Raw genomic sequence first — 7090 nt, 5'->3', positions numbered from 1 at the left:
CCCGTTAACTTCAGGTCAATCTGGCTAACCCTAGTTTTAAAACTTAAACAATAAAAATTAAATCGTTTTTGGTGAAGAAATTGATGCAACTTGCCCTCACACCTGCAAAAAACAATTGTCAGATAACACAAAAGTAAAACGGGAAACACAGCTTTACAAAAGGACACAAAGTCACAAATTACAAATGAGATTTTAAACAAGTTGAATGATTATACAATAACACTAAAAAATTACAACATCACAAACAACACTTACTGGGTTCTACAATACACACTTATACAGCTAACAAGAAGAACGTTTTTTGAAGTATAAAAGGCACAAAAAAATACAAAGGAAAAATCTTCGTTAAAGCAATATATGTTAAAAATCAAAATACAACATTCTCCCTTTGACATTAAGATAGATAAAAACAAACAAATTAGATTAAAATAATGATATAGTCCCTAAAAACTAAACTGAGATACATCAAACATTTTAACATGATTTGTAGCATAAAGTATACGTTCAACAGCAACAAAAACCTTTAAAGAAAATATAAAAAAATAAAAACAGCCAAAAAAAAAAGATCCTGTACAATGCAGTGTGATATTGTATCAAAATAAAACAAAAACTTTTCACTCTTCTTCAAATTACACAAAATGACGAAACAAAAAATAGGTAAAAATACACTAAAAATCAAAATGCATATAACAAACCCTTTACCGTTACATAACAGCAAAACATAATCAAATAAAATATTTATATATATATATATATATATACAAGTGCACTATTAAAAGTAATTTTAAATATATAAAATATGACTTAGAACTTTCAAATGGTATATAACCACAACATGCCAACAACAAAAATATCATTATAAATCAATATGCATATGCATGTACAATACAAAAAAATACAATGACACCCTTTACACATACTTACAATGAAATCATATATGAATCATTATATAAAATAAACAAAAAGTCATTAAGTTAAGAAATGAAACTTAGATACATATATAGATATATATATTTAATCTAGTTGCTAGAGTGATTGGATCCACATATCTATATGAATCCAAACAGCAGGTCTTCCAATGAAGCTACTGATTTGCAGTGAATCCTCATGGTTTGGCAGATAATTTCTCAACATCTTACAAGAGCCTTTTGAGTTCTTGCAAGATCGTTAGGAAAACGATTTATCACTTAATTCTTCCAACTTCAAATGAGGTTCCTAACATTTCTTTAGATGATCTTTACCATTGTAGAGCATCTAAGCCTTCATCAATCTGGCTTCTTGCTTTTGGCAGTGGTACTGTAGAGCTATTATCTGCTGAAGTGTGAGTCAATATTTGATTTTGGTCGAGGGTTTAGTTGGTAGCTCCAACTTGTCCAACCACAGGCTTTGGGCGTTCAGCCATTTACCTCAACACCAAAATTGATGGTAATACCTGTGTCGGTTTTTATAGGTCATGGTTCTTAACAGTAGGTGTCTGTGATTTGTTGGCAATAAATTTAAACAATAAGCAGATAGCTACTGTAAAGAATCGTGGCCCTATAAAAACTGACATTGGATGAGCCAGCCAGGATTATATAGTGGTAAACAGTGGTGAAAAAAGACTTGAATGACAGTGGAAGTAAACCTATACATGCACAATTGTAGTGGTGGCGAAAATAGTGTAAATATTGTAATAACGCTATATAACAATGCCGACTGATTTTGATAAATGGATAGAGAGAGGTGAGCAACTTGGTCTAAAAGATGGTGATCTATGAAAATTTGTTAAATAACAACAAGACCTAGATAGAGAATTAAGAGTGTGGGCAGAGAAGGGAGGATGAAAGACTAAAAGAGAAAGAAGAAAAGAGGAATAAGGAATGACTTGAAATAAAGAGAAAAAGAGAATAATAGCATAAATTGAAAAAGAATAAAAGGAGAGAGAGAGAGAGCACAAATTGAGATTACAAAGCTCACCCAACAGAAAGACATAGGACCCAGGAATGACAGTGGGGTCAGGGTCAGCCGACCCAAGCTACCCAAATGTGATGAACAGAAAGACGACATGGATGCTTTCTTGAAGAGGTATGAAAGATTTGCTCAAATATAGAACTGGGACACAGGTAACTGAACAGTCTGTTTCAGCCCACTCCTCACAGGAAAAGGCTTAAACGTATATGCAGGCATGACACCAGAAGATGCCATTGACTATGACAAATTAAAGTGGCCTTTCTGAAATGCTATGAATTTTCTGAGGTTTTTACTGGAAATTCAGAGAACTCAAACGTGACACTGAAGAAACTTTATTTCAGTTTGTGGCACATCTATAGTGATACTTCATAAGGTGGACTGACATGGCCAAGTGTGAAAATAGTTTTGATGGACTGGCAGATCTACTAATACGTGAAAAGTTCATGATCATATGCTCATCTGACACATCACTGTTCCTAAAGAAGAGAGCACCAAACGACATGGATGAGATAATCAAGCTGTCAGAGCAGTATTTGGAAGCCCAAGGAAGTCCATGAATAACCAGTTAAAGTCAAAATTAGTGATGACTGACCAGAAGCAGGTGCCACCAAAGGTGACAAGAAGGATAAGAGATGTTATGCTTGTTATAAAATGGCATGCACTGCAAATGAGTGCAAGTCTGTTACCAATAAGCAACTAAAAGAAGATCAACATAAAGCAGCTGGAGCTACTTACAAAGATGGTGCTGGTAAGAAACAAGAAAAGGAGTGAATGTCACCATGGGTGCCAGAAAAAATAGATTGGTTTGGTTTGTTTTCAATTTCACAAAAAGCTACATTAGGGCTATATGCACTAGCCATCCCTAATTTAGCAGTGAAAGGCTAGAGGGAAAGCAGCTAGTCATCACCACCTACTGCCAACTCTTATACCAATGAATAGTGTAATTGACCATCACATTATAATGCCCCATGGCTGAAATGGCGAACATGTTTTAGTGGGATGGGGAATCGAACCCATGACCATTAAATTGCAAGGCAATTGCACTAACCACCTGGCCATGCCAGGCCGAAGGAAAAGAATAGAGACAACTTGTCATATTCACCACAAGAAGGAAGTGCATGATTGATGATCAGCCCAAGTTATAAAAAGGATCAACAGTGTCAGTGGTGATTGGAGCGTGTGACAAACATTGAGAGTTGTCAACAAATCACAACATTCTAGTAGGTAATGGTCAGGGGCCAGAAAGAGGAAGTACTACATGACACTGAGTACAGCAGTGGAGAACCAGTCTAGTATGTGATGTGTGTGTGGTAATTTATGAGACAGTGACAGTTTTACATACCAGAATAAAGATAGTCATTCCATAAAAATGACAGACCTTGAGGCCATGTGTATGAAGGCACCAATCTATGACTTGGTGGTCAACAGGAAGTAAAAGTTTGGAAGAACCAGACAGAAAGAAGACTGATGATGCACCTGAACTCACCACAAGAGCTCTGGCAAAGAAAAGCAAGCAAAAAATCAAGCCCCTGCAATTCTCAAAAGGTGATATCCCAAAGGTAGGTCTACAGAAAATGAAGGAAGCACAGAAGAAAGACCCTTCACTGCAGAAACTTTGGGATAGTGGCTAGGTGAAACACTAGCACAAGTCCAAGGGGAAAGGGACTTATAGAATAGAGAACAAGAAGGGAGTGCTGTACCAGATCTATCAAAGCAGTTCTACTGGGGAAGTTAAACAGATCATAGTACCAACAAAATACTGGACTCAAGTGCTAAAGTTGTCTGATGAGTCGATTGTGTGAGGAAACCTAGAAGCAAAGAAGATGGTGGACAGAATCATCAGCAAATTTCATTGGCGTTTCTTTTTAAGCATGTAGTGGTGCTTTTTAAAGTTAAATTATCACTGATTGTACTGTAATAACAAAGCAGAGGAGAATAATCTGTCTTATCAGTTGTGTTCTAAAGTAAGTGAACAAATCTGTGTGGACATTTGATGAAAAGAGACAATTTTTTATAGTTCTGGATACAACTGTGGTAGTCAATAGTATAACAAACATATATATATTAAAACAAGTGGACTGTATACTGTTTGTTTATTTTTGAAATTTATCACCAATAAGTGACAGGCATTTACTGTAAAGAATCTGGCCCATACACGTAAAAAAACCTATCAGATCTAGACTGAGTTATTGTAAGTTTAGTCATAAAGAGCATATAGTGGCAATTTTTAAAGTGAAATTATCACATAGTATTATGAGAACAGAGTATAGAAGAATAATTCCTCTTGCCAATTGAGTATGTTCTAAATTAACTGAAAAAACCTGTGTGGAATTTGACAAAAAAAGTCAATAATTTAAAGCTCTGTATACAACTGTTGTAACCAGCAGTGTCACATAAAGTGAAATTATCACAGATTATATTGCAATAACATAGGAGGAAGAATAATTTTTATTGTCAAATTGAGTTCTGAAGTAACTGAACCAGCCTATGTGGACTTTTGATGAAAAGAGACAATTATTTAAAGCTATGGATACAACTGTGGTAACCAACAGTGTAAAGAATGTTTGTATTTATATGTTTGACTTGTTTTAATATATATATCATTTTAAAACAAGTGGACTGTGTGCTGTTTGTTTATTGCCAATAAGTCACAGACACCTACTGTAAAGAATCTAGCCCATACATAAAAATCTGACATAGTTATTCCATCCACTAGCAACCAGTCAATAATTATTAATGAATGATAATTATGTCACACCTGCCCTGTGTAATTTGTCTTACTTCCCTTTATGTCAGTGTTTTTGTGTTTGAGGATGTTAATGTGGCAGTTAGCTTTGAACCAAGAGCATCAGCAAACTTCTACACTTGGCTGATGGTGCTAATATACTCATTTGTCAGTATTTCAACATCCACAATGCCAATATCTCATGGATGGAGTTGACTGTACAGTTTGCCAACATGTGAGTGCATGTGAACCCTATGGAAAATGTCCTTAATCAATTGGTTACTCTGTTTCTAATGGTAGTTTTAGAAGGTAGTAATGTTTTTAACTCGATAGTTATAACTCTTTTTCAACCTACACACCTAGCTGACTTTCAGCCCAATTGGAATTCATCAGAGTCGGTATTTTTAATCCAATATTTTTCCTATTCAAGATCGAATTCTTGAACATTTTGGCTATCATTTTTCTTCAGTTAGCTTTGCTTTTTTCATTCTTGTCTGCTGAAGCCTCAAAGCTCCTCTGATGTTGCAGTAGAAGCTATGACAACCACCAATACATCCAGGACTTGTTCTACAACAAAGAGCTGCCTTTGAAGCTGACCACAAGACTCATGGTGCTGGTTTGACATTTGACTAGCAGAACCCCTGGGTAAACATGTTTTGCTTACCAATTCATTTTAAATAAAGGATTTTGCTACATCAGTTTTTGGGCTTGTTTTGAGTTTTCTATGGTCTATTTAACCCCTTTTAGCTACAGAAAGGCCAGTGGAGACAAAGACCACAGTGAATGTCCATATACTAGCTAGGAAAGAGCCTGTGACAACAACACAGCTAGTGGGAACCCAGCCTGCAGGTGCTCAAAACCTTCGACTGTGTCACCCATCAAGTGAAACACACTCATAAAGTGTGCAGTAAGTATGTGCACAACCATTTTAAATAAGTGTCACCAGATGTGCACTTGCCTTCAGCAGGACCACTACATATTGAAGCTGAGAATCAAAGGTCAGTTGGGCTTTGGGGAAGTGTTTCAGAACCATGGGATAATGTTCAAGATGCAGTGACCAAGACCTTACTTGTCAGAACAATCAGTATAGTGCCTTGGTGAGCCAGATGACACCACCCAGCCAGGAACCAACATTGTTGGCAGCTAGGAAGATTAAGGTGAATGAGGAGGCCTCCACAGCAATAGCTGTCAAGCCACCACTGCTCAAGAACTCCTGTGAGATATACCAATGCCAGTCAAGAACTGATCTGTTAACAACCCCAATGACCATCATCACTTCATTGTTGGCCTTTAAGGATATCCTATGCTAAAGTAGCACTGGCTGGACATAAGCACAAAGTGGATGTAGGTCTTGGCCCTATATGAATATGAGGAGGACTGATTGTATTGGACACATACTTTGCACTCTCTACAGAAACATTTTATACCAGTTACATGCAGACCAAGAAAGCTTTGGCTGGGTACAAAACAGCAAAACTGATTCCTACGCACATGAGCTGACTTGAGTTAGGTGACATCAATCTTTATTGTTGACCATCACAATCTACTAATGTTTACACTGACTCTCCTTATTGTTTTTTTTTTCTGGTTACATGTTTAATATAAGCATTTGTGCATTTTATAAAGTTTTCCATGTGAGTGCTACTCTCTGCCTCCCAGAGCACATTCACAGCCTGAATTTTTACGTACCTTCTACTGCTAAAATATTCATAAAATCTTTGAAAAAATGAGCTTAACTAAAATATTTCAATAGACATGGTCGAAAATATCCTGTAACAATGAAATAAAGCACTATGTACACCAAGTTTAGATTGTTGTTATGTCTAAGCTATATTAAATATAAATATATATATATTAAATGATGTTTTAGTCTACACTACAATGCCTGGTCTTATTGTACAATATTTCACTTACTTTTCTCAAAAAAATGCAACATTTACACATTCATAGCTGTACATAACCCAGGAAATATATTGGTCTGTTACTAGCAGCAACCCACCAGTGGCTTAGTGGTAAGTCTAAAGGTGGGCATAGCACAAATTATCCCTTATGTAGCTTTGCACTTGACAACAAACAAACAAACACGATCAGCAATAGATATTATTGTGTATTTGTTGGTTGTCTGGGAATACTTTCATTGGACAGTAGTTTTACTTTATATGTTGGAGAAGTTGAATATTTTCCAACTCTACATAAAATCAGACTGTATTTTAGCACTTACATTGATACAAGTAGAATTTAGTAAAATGTGCGGAATTATCAGCTCAGTTGAGAAATAGAGCTTTGTAGACTGACGTTACAAGTACACAACACTTCCTGAGTAAGTTGAAAGTCTAGTAGAAAGGTTTCACGTATTTATTATAATGTACTGTTACGCCTCCAGTCGTTAATTGATTTTCCGTAACTTCGTTCCGA

This window comes from Limulus polyphemus, unplaced genomic scaffold, assembly GCF_000517525.1.
Source record: "Limulus polyphemus unplaced genomic scaffold, Limulus_polyphemus-2.1.2 Scaffold2641, whole genome shotgun sequence".
In the NCBI taxonomy this organism is placed as follows: domain Eukaryota; kingdom Metazoa; phylum Arthropoda; class Merostomata; order Xiphosura; family Limulidae; genus Limulus; species Limulus polyphemus.
The sequence above is the reverse complement of the archived record's forward strand: the minus strand, read 5'-3'. Positions refer to the sequence as shown.